The sequence below is a fragment of the Peromyscus leucopus genome, chromosome 1, assembly GCF_004664715.2.
Source record: "Peromyscus leucopus breed LL Stock chromosome 1, UCI_PerLeu_2.1, whole genome shotgun sequence".
Classification (NCBI taxonomy): domain Eukaryota; kingdom Metazoa; phylum Chordata; class Mammalia; order Rodentia; family Cricetidae; genus Peromyscus; species Peromyscus leucopus.
The window spans coordinates 62,025,874-62,043,627 of record NC_051063.1 but is presented as its reverse complement, the minus strand read 5'-3'; the positions used below and the strand labels follow the sequence as shown (position 1 = coordinate 62,043,627).

Genomic DNA, 17,754 nt, shown 5'->3' with positions numbered 1-17,754 from the left:
CTGTGTCTCAGAGCATGTGTGTCCGATTCTGTGACTGTGACTTGGTGTCCGTGTGTGTTTGAGTGTGACTATGACTATGTGTTCATGTGTTGTGTTCGTGAGACTGACTGTGTGTGTGTTGGTATGTGTGTGAGTGTGACTATATGTCTGTGACTGTGTCAGTGTGTGTGTCTTTGTGTCAAACTGTGTCATTGTGTATCAGTGTGGATGTGACTGCCTCTGTCTCTGGGTGTGTGATTGTGCCTCTGTGTGTGTGTCTTTTAAATGTGTGTGGTTGTGATTATGACTGTCTCAGTGATTCTGATTATGAGTGCGTCTTGGTGTGAAATTTAGTTCTAAGGAGGAAGTTTGCCTGGAGATTTGGGGAGCAGTCTGCATGGTATCACCAAATGCTGGGGACAGCCCAGTCTCAACACTCATGTGCTCATGTGCCATCTTGCTCCTGTCTCTGGGCGCCTGTCTGCCGGGATTGGAATCTGTGCTCTGCAGCGTGGCTCGGCTGTGGGCTGTGGGTTCTGAGCAGGGCTTGGGGCCCCCTGAGATGGAGTCAGTGCTCAGCCCCACCCCCACTGGAGTGCAGAGCTGGGGGGATGGGGGTGGAGAGCACGCTGGTGAAGCCTGAAGGCCAGCAAAAGCACCCTTCAAGTGTTGATTTAGAGGACGGCGAAGGTCAGGAAGTGGGCAGGAGAACTGTATTTTCCTTAGAGAAATAATTCATGGGGCCCCGGGCACGGAGGACCCTCACTGTTGGGGGAGGAGGAATCCCATCTTTCACGCTGCATGCACAAGGAACTGTTCACAATCTCCACAGGGGCACAGACAGCCCTGGGGGCCAAGGTCACTCTTCATCATGTCCTGCTGGCTGCCTCAGTCCCCCCACCAGCTTTGCCCCAGTCTCAGTCTCTCTCTCTCTCTCTCTCTCTCTCTCTCTCTCTCACACACACACACACACACACACACACACACACACACCCCACCCCCCACAGGCCCAGGCTACAACCCACTCTTCTAGCCAGGGGAGGAGGCAGGGGCCTCCAATTGCTGGTGCCTGCTTCCCCCCTGCCCAGGAGGCTCCCTGGGTAGGGCAGCTGGGGTGCCCTGGGGTGCAGTAGTCACTCTAGGATAGAGCCAAGTCCCCTAGGGTAAGACAGCCTAGGTCAGTAAGTGACCAGGGACATGAAGACAGGGCCACCTCCTCCTTGTTGCCAGACTCCTTTGCCACCTCTCCTTGTACACACAGCCTACTAATTCTAGAGGAGCTGCGTAAGGGCAGGGCCTCACGGGGTGGGGTGGGGGGGCCCTTCTAAACTCCTGTAACCTCACAGACTCAGCCCCAGAGGGGATGCTCAGGACAGGGTGACAGAAGGCTGGGGTGAGCTGCTACAGCCGGCCGTGTGCAAGTGTACATGCACACATACACGCACACCTCGTGAACAACCCCAGAGAGGAAGCCTGTCTGGTCGAGCTTAAGGAGATGGCCTGCCCCAGTCACTCAAGGAGTCTCAAAGCTTCTGTATCCCCCTCTGGTGTCCAGGTGCCCTGCTGGCCCCTCTGGGCCTGTGAGGCTCATCTTCCCAGAGTGTTTCTTGTCTGGCTACCAGAACTGGCAGAAAAGCCCAGCCTTGCTTACCACACCATGGATGTGGCCTGAGGAGAAGTCCACAGGTTGTGGCCTGGGATGGGTTGCTCTGGAAGTCAGGGCAAGGGCCCCGTCTGAGGCTGCCTACAACCCCAGGCACACATTGTTCTCTGAGAGGAACAGGCTGGGTGTCTCCTCTTCGACCCCAGGTCCCTCTCCCCATCTGAAGGATCAGGAGGGGAAGACCAGCCAGTGCCTTAGCAAGTTCATCTCTGTCCCTGGGTAAGGGCTCCAGGGACTGGCTTCCCTGTGACTCAGTGTCCCTTCTCTGTCCCTGGGTAAGGGCTCCAGGAACTGGCTTCCCTGTGACTCAGTGTCCCTTTCTCTTAAATAACCCTCAAAGAAGGTGCACATACCCCACCCTGGCGATTCTAATAACATCAGCTGAATGTGAGGGCAGGAGAGAGGGACTGCAGAGACAACTACGAACCCCAGAAAGTGGGTGGCATGCCAGCAGGTTAGTACAGAGGATGAGGGCAGGGTGCTCTCGGGTCTGGTGAGAGGGCTGTCCCCTCATTTTGTTACCCTGGGCAGGAGAGAGCTGGCCTTGGGACATCAATGTTTGCCTTTTATTTTAAATTACATTGATTGGACTGGAGAAATGGCGCAGCCGTTAGGAGCATACACTGTTCTTGTAGAGGACCTGGGTTCGGTTCCTAGCACTCATAACAGGCTGCTCACCCCAGCAGACAGCTCCAGCTCCGGGGGGATCCAGAGCCCCGGAGCTGTACAGGGCTTCTCTTATGGGCACCATACAGATGCACACATAGACACAAAATTAAAACTCTTGAAAACACAGTAAAATTCTATTTACTCATTTATTATGTGTGAAGGGGTGTGGAGATCAGAGGACAAGTTTCAGGAGTCCATTCTCTGCTTCCAGGGGATCACACTGAGCTCATCAGGTTTGGTGGCAGGTGGCTTTACCTGCTGAACGTTGTCTCCCCAGTCCCATTGTTTCTGGCTTTAAACAGCTTTCCCGAGTTGTGCTTTGTCCTGCACGGACTGAACGTCAGTATGTGATTCAGTGGCTTTGAATGTGTTGCCAGAGTTACGCACATTCCCACAAACTCTCACCCCTTAGCTGTGCCCCTCCATTACCCTCCTCAGCCACTGGCCCTGCATCTTACCTTCTCCTGTCCGTGTGGATGTGGTCATTCTAGGAACATCATGTGAATGGCAATACAGAGGATCTGTCTTTCCTGTGGCTGGTTCCTATCTTCAAACAGTACCTTCAAGGTCCATCTAGTCTGTGGCAGAGGACAGGATTTCCTTCCTTTTTCGGGACTGGGTGATACTTTGTGGTATGGGTGGACTACCATTCTGTTTGTGACTTAGTGGGCTCCTAAGTTTTTTTCAACCATCTGACCCTTGTGACTGATGCTGCTATTTGAATTTGTGTGTGGACACGTGTTTTTATTCCTTGGTCCCAGTGGACATGCTGGCTGTCCTGTGAACACGGTCCCTTCCCTGACCCCCACCCTTGTTTCCAGGCTTGTGCTCACCGTCCCAGAGGCTGCTCCCGTTGTGGGCCTCCTCAGGCATCACTCTGAGCTCAAGCCTCAGGAGATAGCAGGATTTCTGTGCAAGGTTGAAGAGGCAGCAGCTGATGGACACACAGGTCCTTACCCTTGCTCTTCTGACGGTGGCTCAGTGGGTATAAAGTACTTGCTGTGGAACATGAGGGTCTGCGTTAGCTCCCTTGGAACCCTGTAAAAAGTTAGGCACCATAGAACATGCTTGTATTCCTAGTGCTGAGGAAGCAGGATACCTGGGGACTGGCTAAATTAATCGGAGAGCCCCAAGTCCCAATGAAAGAGCCTCCCGAAAGAAAAAAAAAAAGGCTTGACATCTCTCTCCACACACACATACACATACAGACAAAGAATTACCTGCACTGTGCCTCTACCCAGTTTTCGGGACTCTGGGCAAGGCCTGTGCTGCCTTTCTTTTGTGGTGGTGGTGGTGCTGCCTTTCTTTTGTGGTGGTGGTGGTGGGGGGGTTGTTACAGTTTTCCCTCTAGCACTTTCTGCCCCTGCTCCACCCTCAGGCATAGAGTTTCCAGAGACGAAGGGAGAAGGCCTCCCCCGGGGACCTCGCTTGCTCCCACCAGCTCAGCCTTGCAGCAGTGAGGCCACTAAGGGACCGACAGACCCCCATTTCACCCGGGCCTTGGAGCAGCAGCACCACCTCCAGTCCTGCCCATGAGGAACCTGCTTCGTGTCTGCATTGGTCCCCCCCCCCCGTCTGAGCTCACCCCCCAGCACCAATCCCCCAAAAGGCTTCATTATTTCTTTGTAAATAAGGTTTTTCTGTTGCTGCCACATCTGGCTTTGATTGGCTCCAGCCTCTGAGGGTGCTGGAGTTCTGCTGTTCCCGCCGATGAAGGAAGCGGCCCTGGTCCCTGCACTCCTCCCCACGCCAGACCAGTCCCTGCCCTGTACGCTCACCCTCTCTCTGCCACCTCCTACTTCATCAGGTGGTCAGCCTCTGTAGGGTTGGGGCCCTGGAGGTTCCCCCTGAACTAAACCGTCCCCTCCTCACCCTGCCATGTCTTCAGACGTGCCTTAGACCACCACATCGCCTTCCCTTTCCGAGAGGACTGAGACGTTGAAGAGTTCACAGCCCCTACATACAAGTCATGGTGTGAGGCGAGATGGCACCTCTGTCCGCCTGTACTGGAGTTGTGTGTGTTCACCACCGCGGCGTGTTCTGTAAAGACGGGGGCTCTGGGGCAGAGGCTGCCTCTGTGAAGCTCGGCGGGGAAGGTGGTGAGCCTGCCGAATCTAACTGTAACATCCACTCCGGGCCGCCACTTCCCAGCTGGCTCCCTGCATCACACAGGGCCACAGAGGTACCAGGAACTCACGAGCTCTCCTGAGGCCAGGCCTAGTTCAGGGCCTGTGATAGGCAGAATTGTTCCCTCCTTTCTCTGGCTATATTTAAGGCAGCGGATAGTCGTCCTTCTCATGGGCGAGCCCCCGGCCCTGGTCCCCTGGCATCTTTGAGCCCACCTTTTCCTTCCCTGCCACGGGGTCTGCTCCTTAGCCTTTGTGGGTGCTAGCACCAACTGTGAGGAGCAGTGCCGTGTGCCCAACATCACTGGGACAAGTTGCTCTGTGTGTGTGGGGAGTGGGGCAGCGGGGTGCAGTTTGGACACTAGAACAGAAACTGCTGTGTGATGGGGGAGTCTTTGTGTCTATTTCTCTCTGCTCATGCTTCCTTGTGCAAGGCCAGCAGTTCTCCCAGGGTGTATATATATATGTGCTTGGATACCTAGGGCTACCCACCCTCCCATCCCTCTACTAACCGCTGGTTCTTTAACTAACCTTTCAGGGCTGCTCTTAACTAGTTCAATTCATCAGTCAAACATTGTATAACACTTGGTGCAGTGGTTCTCCACCTCCCTAACGCTGTGACTCTTTAATAAAGTTCCTCATGTTGTGATGGCCCCAACAGTGAAAGTACTTCATTGTTACTTCAGAACGGTAATTTTGCTCCTGAACAGGGTCTCAGTTCCTAAGATCATCGGAAATTTGGGTTTTCTGATGGTTGTGACCCACGGGTTAAGAACTGCTGAATTATTAGATCAAGCCTGCAAAAACTGGGGTGCACCATTGAGTCCCCGGCACAGACCAGACCTGCAGAAGTTTGCCCATTGAACCTAGATAATGGAAATTTGAAAGATCACTAGGAGGGGGTCTGACTTCTGTCCCCAGAACTCAAAGAATGTCCTGGGGGTGGGATACTTCAGGGTGTTGCTGGGGGCTAGTGGGGCAAATTCTCAAACTCCATGGCTCTCACTTTCCTGCTAGAGCTCAGAACCAGGGCCTTGCGGGCTGGCCCTTAGGACTGAGAACATGAGCTTGGCCCTTGCAGTTTTGGGGAACCCCCCCCCCCGTTTCACTTTCTACCTTTACTTTATGAAGTGTTTGGAATTCCATGGGCCAAACAGCTGGACGTTCCCTACCCCAGTCCTCCCTGGGACCTCAGTGGCGGCTGGGGCCTTAAATAATTCTTATAAAAACCATGTCAGCCCCAAACTGTGTGACACCTGATTTGTGGCACTCATAAAACTCCAAGCCTGCTGCCAGAAAGGGGGAGGGCCGAGACCAGTGCACAGAGGCCTCGTTTCCCGCCAGTGTGTGTTTAAGTGTGTTCACAAGTGACTGAGGGATGCCCTGGGGGGAGGGTCACCTCAAACAGTGAGACCCTTCAGCTCAGGTCTCACTCCATGCTTACCACCCCCATCAGGGACAGCTGGTCCTACTCAGTCCCCATGAGTTCCAAAGGCTTACTTTGCCCAGCCTGGGGTGGCTCACTGCTTCTTGAGGCACAGCCATGGCCAGAGGAGATCAAGATGGCTGCAAAGACCAAAGGAGCCAACCAGAGTGACAGTCTGCCCAGGAAGAGGCATGATGAAGGGGGAAGCTTCTGCCCGATGGACAGACAGTCTTGGGAAGTGGACAAGAGGCTGCTGACCCAGCAGTTACTCTGAGTAAGCTCCAGGAGAGAACAAGGGGCTGGCCTGCAGGATACTGGGGATCGGACCTCTAGCCCCCAAGCTCCAATGGAGTGTACTGTTCAAATGAGTGAAGAGCCCTCAGACCTGGGCTACATTGTATGTGTCTGTGAAAGTCCCCAGCAGGCCCTAAATGATGAGAAGTAAAGAGGACATTGGTCAGAGAATCCAACTTCAGGCATAGAGATGCCCAGGTGACTCTGGGGACAATCTATCCTCACAGCCCATTCCCTGGACCCAAAAGGAACCATCCTCCCCCACAAGGGAACAAGAGCCCTTAGTGTCCACCCCAGGTGGCAGCCAGGCTGGTCCCAGGCCGGTCAGGTCATCGGGTCTGGATAATAAGCCTTGTGCAGGCTGCAGGCAGGATGAGAGGCTCCTGGGTAGGGGGTGTCGTTAAAGCCCCAGATCAAAGGGCCTGGAAACAGCTCATTAGGAAAGCCGGCCAGGCGGCAGGCACAGACAGGGTCTGCTGTTTCTGGGCTTTGCCTTTGCTGGATGAGAAAGTCCAGCCCCTTCCCCGCTCCCCACTGGACCATTCACTGGGGCACAGATTACCTCCTGAAGCTTTGAGCATTTCAGGGTGGCCCTCTGGGCTCCCATCTTGCCGCTCCTCGGCTTGTCATCTCTCAGTTTCTGAGGATACATGGGGGATCTGGCCTAAAGGCTCTTATGAAAGTTTATGGAACACCTTAGGTGCCCACAAGGGTGGGAATGACACCCCCTTATTCCCCCACCCCTGACCTTGCTTCTAGTGTCTAGTAGACAGCAGTCACAAAGTGAGCATTTCACACAACTATGAGCCCCACACTTAGAAAGTTCAAGGCCAGTCTGGGCTACATAGTGGGACTGCCACCTCAAAAAACTAAAGAAAATAAAACAGACAACAGCCAAAATCTAGTCATGGAGCACTCATTGCTCCAGGGAACATTTGGGCTGTTGGGGGTCAAGAGTAGACAGGGGGGCTTCTAGAAGGGAAACATGGCCTAAGTCAAGAGTCCAGTTTCCACTCTAAGCTGCTGGCCTTATGACTGTGAGGTTCTTCTTTGTATAAAATGTGTCATGAAGGCCAGACATGGTGAAGTAGGCCAGTAATCCCAGCACCTGGGAGATGGACACAAGGATCAAGAGTTCAAGGCCAGCCTCACCTTCATAGTGATTTCAAAGCCAGCTTAGAAGACATGAGGCCCTGTCTTAAAACAAAACAATAAACAACAGTAATTACAAAAGAGCATGTTATAAGCCGGGCATGTAGCTCAGTTAGTAGATCACTTGCCTGGCATATAACAGACCCTAGGTTCAATCCCCAGTATTATTGAAACCAAAATAAAACAAAACATGTGGTGTTGTAATGCCAGCCACATGGGGTCCTGGCTGGCAGAAGAAAAATAATAGGGTGATCCATTCCCAGGATTCCCATTCCCTTAATGCCTAGCCTTTGTCCTCTGTCCCAGTGGATCCAGGAGTTAGGCAAAGCCTCAATGCCTCCCTGCCAAGCCTGGTCCCTGTCCCTTCCTCCCAATGGCCACGGTGTGGCAGAATGTGGCCAGGCATGGGCATCTCATGGACAAACTGCTCCTCAGAGCTGGCACTGCTCCTGCTGGCATGGAAAGGGAGCCTCCCTTTGTGCCGGCCCAGACCCCGACCACGAGGTGGCGTGGCCAGCCTGCCCAGTCACCAAGACCAACTGACATGCCAGTTGGAGTGATTCTATTCTTAGGATGGTGGACTTTGGAAGAGCTGTAAAGTCCAATCCTTAAGGCCTATTCAGACCCCTGGGACATCCTGCTTCCTGAAGGAGGGTCCCAGGTCCTAAGGCATTCCACAACACTACGCCTGGCCCCAAAAGCAAACTCACTGAGCTGGAGGTAACTAGAAGGGTCCCATGTTGAAGCAATATCATTGTTCTGAAGCTGGCAGGGACCCTATGGAGGTCTTAGGGTTCTGCTGGGTCTCTTGTGTGGCTTTGGGGCTTCACCCTGATGTTCTCCATACTTCTGTCACTTGACTCTCTCCTAGAAGGTGTCCCCTTCCTTAGCCTCCAGAGGTCCTATCGTTGGGACATAGGTACCCTGACTGCAAAACTCTGACTTTCCCATACTACATACTCAGCTGAGCGGACTTAAATGAATGGCTTATGCACATCTCAGGGGAAGGAGCAACTGGCCTGGGTCTGGGGGTTCAGGGGACATTGGGGCTCATGCTAAGGTGTGGTTGTGAATGAATGTACCACTGGAAACTATACCCAAAGGACTGGCCCACTTGTCCCAGAGACTAGAGCCAGACAACCCACTGGGCACTCTTGGATTTGAGGGGCTGTTCAGATACTGGGGTACCCCGATGTGTGAACATTCTGAGTTTGTCTCTGTGTCCTTGGGTTTGAGGCAGCCTACATTCTGGAAGGGGGGCCTCCTAAAAATAAATCCCAGGCTCGAGGTTCAGCAGGCCCTCTGGGGTTAGGAGCAGCTGTTCTCCCCATTTGGGCCTGTCTTCACCTCCCAGAACATCCCCTGCCTGCTGGGCCTCACCCGAGCTAAATCCTCCTTGGCCCCTCGACCGGTACATAACGGGAAAAGTATGTGTTCCGAGCCTCCTTTGGGGTTTGAGGAGGACATGGCCACTTGTGCTGGGATAAAAGGAGCCAACAGCTGCCCAAGGAGGGTGATGAAGGATGCCAGGAATGTCCTTTATCCGAAAATATCGGATGGCCCTCGAGATGGTGGGAAGCCCGCCCCAGCCGCCCTCTGCTGAAATACAAGTGTCCCTTGGAGTGTTCACAGTTGTTCCTGTCCATCAACATGGCCCCAGTCAGAACGATGCTTCTCATTGCCAGACACTGGGAGATTTCAGGGGCTATTTCTTGGGACCCCCATGCTATAAAACCTGCAGGGTCCCCAGAAAGGGACTGAGAGGGTCACCTAGTTCTCCAGGCATGCTGTCGCACTCATGACCTGGATATCAAACAGGGCAATGTTCCTTACATGTGCCTGCTTCCTCCCAAGCTCTTCTTCCCACCCTAGGGTCCCTACCCACTGACTGCAATGAATGACTATGGGGACTAAAGACTCGGAAGACCCCAGGATATAGAGAAGCGTTGTAGATAGGGGTACCAGATACAAACACCCTTCTTTGTGGAGTTGTGGGGACATAGAGGAAAAGGTCAGGGTGCTCCCATTTGGGAAACTGGACCTGAGAGTTAAGTGGCCAGAGGTTCCAAAGAAGGACAGGGTGACCAGGTGGGGACATGGGGCTTAAGAGCTGGCGCCAGTCTGGCGGACTTAGTCTGGCATACTGAGCCACCACGTGCTTGCCTATGGAGCTCATGAAATATTCTTGGTGGGTCTGGGAGGGTTGGGGCCAGGGTATGAGAGTCCTAAGAGGGTACAGGGCACCTGACGTTGGCACTGGGCTTCCAGCACCATTCGGTCACCTCTGAGATATGACTCCTTCTTGGGTCTCTGTATCGTTGTCCTGGCAACCCTGAGAGGGACAGGCAAACAGTAGCCTCAGGCCGATGATGTCTTCTCGGTGGGGTGGATGACAAGAGAGACATAGCCAAGTTTGGGAGAAATGGGTACTGGGTTTGTGGAAGTCCTGCTTGGCCATGTGTGCCCTGCCTTTTCCTGCCCAACCCGCCCAAGTTAGTATGTCATGTGGGGTTATGGGGGAGTCTGTGCGGGGCTTGGGTGAGTGTGACCCTACCCCCAAGGTAGAGATTAGGGCTCCCAAGATCTTGGGGTCATATAGAGAGCTATATGGTATTTTCCCCACCCCAAGTTCTTTGGTTTTTATTGTTTCATTTTTGAGACAGACTTTGAACTTGTTAGATAGCTGAAGATGGCCTTGAACATCACATTCTCTTGCTTCCACCTCTCCGGTTCTGAGATTCCAGGCATGTGCCACCATGTCCAGTTTATGCAGTGCAGGAGATCAAACCTAGGGTTTCATATATTCTAGGCAATCACTCTACCTATGGAGCTGTATCCCCAGCCCCTACCCACTGAATTCTGGAGGGTCTGGGACTATTCAAAGAACAGCACCCCACTGCCCCAGAGGTTTCTGTGTCCTGGTTCCTTCTATTAGACATAGGATCCCATTTGTTGGGGGGCCCGAGTCTCCATCAAGAGTACTCAGCGGGGTCTCTGGAGGAGCTGGTCCTGAGCCTTGGGCCACCTGAAGGGGGCAGTAGAGGCATGCCCAGCTGGGCTCACTGCTTGGGGGGCCTCCTGCCCCCAAGCCAGGCCAGTTGGTTCCACATGGCGCCTTCCTCCGCCCCCACCCATGGAATGTAGCTGCAGAACTGCAGGTCTGGCGCAAACACACCCAGGGCCCCGCCGGAGCAGCCCACCCCCACCCCATACCTTCCCGGCAGGGAGGTCTCAGGCTCTGTGCGCTCCTAGCCTGTTTTCTGATATTTTTCTTCTGGGTGGGGAACAACCTAGACGAGTTGGGTCTGCTCACAGGAGATAGGGGCTGACGCAAGAGGCAGGAGTTTTAGGTTCTTTGTCTTTGGAGGCTCAACGCCTAGGGATAAGGCAGTTCTTGGTCTCCTACGTCTACAACCCAAGCCTTGGTGGGTCAGAGGACTATGAGCACCCAGGGCCATGTGGTGGGTAGGGGCAGCGGGAGCATGGCGTCCACAAGTCTTTACTAATGGTGGCGCTGCTGACCAGAAGGCAGCAGGACATTGGCATGCGAGGTCATACACCCTGCTGGCCTAGCTGCCCTTCGCAGCTTAGCTGTTCCCAACCTGAGCCTTTCAGGACCCCAAATTAGTCTCTGAGGCTGCTGGTCAAGAGGCCATGGCGTCATTTCGAAACTTGAGCTCCCTGGGGCAGAAGGGTCCTGCCCAAAGAAGGAGCGACTGTGTACACAGAAGGCCAATAGCCTTCTAGAAGGCTCAAGTGTCCCTATTGTGGATGTGCCCCCAAAGTGGCCTTCTTGCTGTTGCCTACCCCCCACCCCCACTCCCAACCCCGCAGCCTGTGCCTCACCGCCTCAGGCCCTGCCTCCCTGACTGCTTTCTGTGTTACAGGGATCGGGTTCCCCTCCTGGCCGTGTCTTATCTCTGGAAAAGCGATTACAGGGTTTCTACATTAAATTTTCAGCGTGAAGCTTTTTTGTATGAAGTTTGAAGTGTGTTTTTTTTTTTTTTTTCAAATAACACCTGGAGAGGAAGGACACAAAAGAAGAATGTTGGCTCACGAAACTCTGGGCTGGGGGTGGCTATCCTGCAATCCTGCCTCACTCAGCCCTTGGTGTCCCCGGCCCTGAGCTATTATAAGTTAACCCCTTCATGGCCTCCATTCTGCCCCACACTCGTATGTGCTCTGGCCTACAGGTGGGTGCCACAGTCTACAGAACCGTGGGCGCTGGGCCCCTCAATCATGCACCCCTCCACTGGTCTCTTGCTTGGCGTGTGCAGTTTCTAGGCAGCCTGGTTCCCCCTTTGCTGAAAGCTGGGCATGCCTGCTTGGGACTTCTCTGGGCCGGAGTTATCCCGTCTGCAAAGATTGGTAATGGCTGGGGCCTGCTGTTTTCCTCTCTTGGTAATTGAAGGGGCCACTTGGGAAATCTACTCTCAAGCTTGTCTGTTGGGTCATTTTGATTTGGGGATTTCCAAACATTGGGGCCATGAAAGGTCACCCTGCTGACCCCAGCCTGCCTCATTATTGTCACAGCCAGATTGCTGTGGTACCTGATGGAATCCAGAAGGCCCAAGCGGGTGGGAGGGCAGGCAGGCAGGAGGCTGAGGCGTGGGGGCAGGGCACTGTTTGGGCTGTGCACCAGGTCCAGCTCACCCCAGTTCTAAGCAGAGCTGCCTCCCAGTCTCCCTATTGTCAGAAACCTCAGCCTTGGCGCCTCAAGTCCGGGCTGTGTGGGTCCCTGCCAACTTTGCCCCTGGACCTCAGGCTCCTGCACTTGTCCTGATTTTCTAGGCCCTTGAGTGGACCTTGTCCCTGCCCAGTCTCTCACATCTGTCCTTACCTCCCTCCCCATTGCTACTGGACGAGTAGCTCGCTGCCTTTGTCCTAGTCCACAGGCCCCTAGTCTTCCTGCAAGTACCTTGACACCTTCCCAGTCCCTTAAAGCCCCCATGGGCCCCGTTGGCAAACCCTACACGAGACTGCAGGGATTTGCCTACCCAGCCAAGAGAACAACACTTCAAAGCCACCCAGTCCCTTGCTCAGCTTATTTGTTGTTTTCGGCATTTTGATGAGCAGCTGGAGGGTCCCTTTCTGCTCCATATTATAATTTCGTCGGGGAATTACTGAAATCGGGTCCAAGCTCCCTCCACCAACAGCACCCCCCTCCCCCCAAGGAGAGAGGTGCAGCCTTGGGGAAAAGACATCTGTAAATTAGCAGAACCATGATTACCTCCGGCCCCTCTCCTCTCACAGTGATTCCCTTTCTCTGAGTCTCAAAAAGACATCCATGCCCAACCTGGCTGTCCCCTAACCCATGACTCCCAGCCAGCCAGCGTCCATCCGTACTTCTGAATCCCAGAGGATGATACCTATGGCCAGAGAAGGCAGCTAAGAGCGCAGGCATGGCTTCTCCATTTGCCTGTTACCTGCCAGTTCTCAGTGTTTCAGCTACCCCATAGCCCCCCCTCCCTGCCAGACTGGGGTGGGTGGGATTGCCTAGTCCCACCCTTGTCCTCCTGGAAGGAGCTAGTTGGCCCTGAAATGCAGCTTTCTTCCATGAGTAAGCACTGAAGGACAGTGTGTTGCTGGGGCTGGAGTGTAATGTGGAGGATTCGTCCTGTCAGCTCCTAAGAGATGTGCTTTTCAAGGCCTTGGAAGCTAAAGTGGGAAAGTAGCTAAGTGATCAGGGTAGAGGCATTGGAGAGGAGAGGAGATGTTTAACCTTCTCCCCCGGTGACAGTCAGTAGCCCGACTGAGCATCCAGGCCTTGCCCGTCCCCAGGTGCCCTGGAAATGGGAGACGGCTCGGCAGTGCCCGAGGCCAGGCACTGAGCAGTGAGCTCCTTCCTGTCCCTTGGAGCCTGGCTTGGCCCATAGGGCTTAGCTGGTCAGCACTGTCCACAAATCTCACATGTAGCAGTCAGAGGTTGGCCAGTGAGGCACGGCACTTTTTCAGAGGCAGAGTTGGCCAAGGCCAGCAACTACCCAGGCCACTGTGTGCCAGACGCAGCCATATTTGTCCTTTTTCCTCCGTACCTTTGCAGCATCCGGCCTCCTCTCCGCGCATTGAAATGCCTTCACCTTCTCCTCTGCCTTTCCCTGACCTTCTTACCCACACAACCCTCCTGAAGGCCCGTGAAGGGCAAGATGGCTGGAGCACCTTCCATCCAGGAGCAGCTTGTTTCCTCTCTCTTCCAGCGGGGGCAGGCAAGTCCAGGAAGAAGGGCACCCTAGACATGCTCCAGCCCCAGATGTGGGATCTGGAGCCTGGCTGCAGCACCTCTTGGGATGGGAGTCTCTTGTTCAAGTAAGACCTTGGTAGTCCTGGTGTAGTGGTTGGGTTGATTCTAGACCTCGAATCCATCTCCCTTGAGGCATCAAAAAATGTCCATGGCCAGCTACAAGTCCAAAGTTCAGTGCTATTGTGGGTCTTTGGGGTACAGTGGGACTCTGTGACCATACCATAACAAAGGCAGTGGCTTTCAAGGTGAAGCAATGCCGGTCCATTCTTAGTGATTATTCTAAGGGTGGTGCATGGTTCTCTCTCTGTTCACACTGAGCCCAGGACTAGGGAACCCACATACTACTCTGGCCAGCTCCACGGCAAGACTGTCCCCATCTCTCTTGAGCTCCTGTGGTGCTGGATGAAGCCTTTTCCTAAGCTTTTCACATGGCAAACACTGTTCTCCTTCCCCTGGGTCCATCCCCTCAAGGAAGTCTCCAAGCCATTATATTCTGGCCCAGAGTCTCCTGGGCCAACATCTTCCTTCTGCCCCTCCTGCTATCATGTGAGGAGGGACCAAGAGGAAATAGAAAACCCCAGGGAGAAAGGAAAGAGGGGCTGTTGGATTGATGGGGCCTGGGCTGGCCCATCAGGTGAGAGTACTTGGGGAAGATGGACGGCCTTTACAGGAGCCAAGTGAACACCTAAGAGAAGGATTCTGGGAAGAGTAAAAGTAGAAACAGACTAAAAGAGAGAAATAGGCTGCAGAATGCGGTGCCATCCCTGGACCCAAGAGGTAGCTTTAGGGGAGGGTGACATTCTTATAGCAAGATGGAGAGAACTCCCAAATTTGTCCAGAGGAGAAAGTGTTCTGTCCTTGTCAGAGCCACCACCAAGATGGGCACCTTTCTTTTTCTTTTTTAATGACCATGTGTCTTCAAGGATAGAGGTAGTGGGGACCCTCAGCCAGCCTGGAACCTGGAATGCTGAGCAGCCAGTAGCCAGAGTGCCCTGTACCAGACACCAAGACACAAGGCTAGCAAGTTCAAGAAGCAAAGAGTTACCTGTGTCTTGCGGGGTGGTAGAAGGTAATTGTCTACTGGTATGGGGCAAGGTAGGATAGATGGACCTGAGCTGGGGGCTCCTGGGACCCACTTTCCTCTCCTGGAAGTCCCACCTAAAAGGCTTGGGGAGATAAGAGGGAAAAGGGGTCTCAAGGTAGTGGGATTGAGTCTGCCCATGGCTGGTTGAGACCTGGAAGAATCATGTTTAGATGAGGAAGGCCTCATCTCAAGGGACCTGGTCAAGATGAGGCATGACGAGGATCTAGGAACCTAGGCTGGTCCCTCTTCCCTGCCACACTCTGGGAGGTTCCTTGCACACAAGTTAGTTCTGCAGTTCCCTCAGTTGATGAGGTCCCATCTTGTCCCCACTGGCTGGTCCCCTATACCATAGCTCTCTCTGCTCTCTATGCATTGGTTCTGGTGTGGACTGAGGTGCCAGCCCACCCATTTCTGCTAGCTTTTGCTGGAGAGTGTCTAAAGAAAGCAAAGAAGAAGAAGAAGAAGAAGAAGAAGAAGAAGAAGAAGAAGAAGAAGAAGAAGAAGAAGAAGAAGAAGAAGAAGAAGAAGAAGAAGAAGAAGAAGAAGAAAAAGAAAGAAAGAAAGAAAGAAAGAAAGAAAGAAAGAAAGAAAGAAAGAAAGAAAGAAAGAAAAGAAAAGAAAAGAAAGAAAGAAGGAAAAAAGGCTTGCTGGTTATCTCAAGACCTAAAGGGGGAAGGGTAGGAAGGATAAAGGCAGGGAACAAAGATCAGATTCCTGACTTCGATCCCCTTGAGCCTTCCAGTCTCTGGACTAATTATTTGCTTAGGTCAAAGCTCCCAGCCCGCTGGGCTCGAGGGGCCGGGGGGATTAGGGTGAGGGGAACAAGGCTCTTTCCGGATGAGATCTGCTTATCCCAAGGCCAGTTGGCCTTCAGAGCAGATCAGTGGGGGCAGCTAACTTGTCCCGGGTTCAGGCAGGCTTATCTGCTCAGAGGGGCACACTTCTGAGACTGGGGGCTGGGAGCGGCCCCTCGGTTCTGTATCTCCAGGCAAGGCAGGAGGAAGGGAAGAAATGGAATTAGATGGGGCTGGGGCCACATCCTGATGTGGGAGGAGCCCCTAGGGCCAGGACAAGACCCTCCAGACCCAGATATGATGGGGGCTGGTGGGGAGGGTACCCCCTCTGCAGGAGAAGTTACCGGTACCTGCAGCCGACAAAGTTGGATACTGGTAACTGCCTCCTTTGTGATCATCTCAGGGAGGCAATTGTCTTCCACAGGATGCTCAGCCTTGATTGGCCCCTGGGTGAGCCCTCAAGTCCTCAGAGACCCCCATTGGGCCCCTACCTGGACCTCCAGTGCTGGGACCAGAGCCCAAGATTCATTGAGGGCTTACTGTCTTCAGCTCCCAGAGATCCATCCTGAACATCTTGATACTGACCTGTCCTGAGCTGGTCAGCCAAGATGTGATGGTGGCCGAGCTGAGCTGTAGTGGTCTTTGGCTTTGGTGCTGGAAGGTGAGAGAGAAGGTCTAGTTCTGAGGGATGTCCTTCTGCGTGGCCTTCATGTTCTTCTAGCCATGATATGGCTTCATGCTGATCTCCATCCCTGCCCCATCCTTGATCATCTCTCTAAGACCTGGGGACCCACAGTGGCTGCTCCCCCACAGTGGCCGGCTGGGAAAAGGCCCACAGTTCAGGGCACACTGCGGGGCGGCCTGGGATTGGTCACTGCCTGAATGTCCCCGGACGGATGCCCGAGTGCCCTTGGGCAGCCTTCCCCTCGGACAGTCTGTCCAGGCTGGGGAAACCCTAAGCCAAAGGGATTAAGAAGAAGGGACACAATTGACTCTCCCTTGGCTGTGCTAATTTGTGCTTCATTTAGTGTATATTCACCCAGTGGGTCAAAACGTGAAGGTGATGATGCCAGCGGTCCGCCAATGTCCCCTTGCTCAGGTCAGCCTCCCACAGATGCCCGGCTCCGCCCTGCCCCACCCTGCCCTACCCATTGCACCCTTGCTTCCCTTCCCTCTAGCAGCCCCTTGCAGATTCCTGTGGCTGCACAGGAGGGGAGAGAGAGAGGCTGGTCCCAGCTCCTGCGTACAAGGAGGTATAAAGGGACTCTCAATATGGATGTCCAAGATAGTCTCAAAAGAATAGCAGGCTTGAGTCAAGAGCCAATGGCTCTGCTTAACCATCTACCCCAGATTCTGAACACTGATAGAGGTCCGCTTTCCCACCCACATGATAGTCACTGCTTGATCAAAATGGAAGCTTCCATCTGGGAACTGGTCTGGGAGCCAAGCTTACCCTTCCTACATGGAAACCAAGTTGCTCTCTTGTAGACTGAGATTGTCCATGGCTGCTGGGGGTATATCTTGGGGATATAGCCTGAGCCAGAGAACAGATGAAAAAGGGTCTTGGGTTCCATGTTGTGCTACCCCTTTTCTGGCCCCCTTAATACCATTCCACTGCCATCATTGGTTAGGGGCCTCTCTGGAGGCATCCTTCTGCTTGTGAACAGGGGTTCAGCAGGGGGAAAGGGCTTTTTCTTAGGTAATCCTGTGGGGAAAATGCTCTAAACCCTTCCTACCTGTCAGTAACAGGGTGATGATGGGGATGGCCTTGTTCTTAAATATCCCAGGTCACCTTTGGGAAAGACAGGGAACCTTACTTACTGTCCCACCTTAGCCCCAAATTCCTTTTGTCTTGCTCAGCCCCTTCCCAGCAAAGTCCTTCAGTCTATCTTCTGGGGCCCAGCCCTCTGTGGATTTCTTTCTGGGGTAAGCACTCCATCACGGCAGAAGGGCCCCAGTGTGCTGGCTGAAGTGTGGGGGTGGGGCAGCTTTCTCTCCGCTCTCCCCAAGCTCAGACTGGACCACTTAAGAATAATGAGGTCCAGGTGGCCCCACGTGAGCCTCGATCCTTGCTGGCTGTGGGGCCAAGCCTCCACCCCTCCACCTCCCGCCAGGAGCAGCTAATGACAACCAGAGTCGGGAAGGTGTGACTCCTCAGCTGTCAGGGTTTTGCAGGAACCCTGGCCGGCAGGTGGGACCCAGGGCAGGCCTGGGTCAGGTTGCAGGGCCTACTCTGTGTTCAGTCTCCAGGACATAGCCCTAGATTCTGCTGGGTCTGGGCCTCTTCTGCCCTCCCTCTCCTGGCCCTCCGTTCATGTAGTGCTCT

At 53.8% G+C, this 17,754-nt stretch overlaps 1 long non-coding RNA gene across 1 annotated transcript; it reads right to left on the bottom strand.

Annotated features, from left to right (window-relative positions):
* Window positions 1-2,438: 2,438 nt before the first annotated feature.
* Window positions 2,439-16,330, bottom strand: LOC119088614. The gene is made up of 3 exons (XR_005092270.1): window positions 16,014-16,330; window positions 3,145-3,349; window positions 2,439-2,644 (listed from the first exon to the last, which is right to left on the bottom strand). It is a non-coding gene; the product is annotated as an uncharacterized LOC119088614 (long non-coding RNA).
* Between the last annotated feature and the right edge of the window lie 1,424 nt (window positions 16,331-17,754).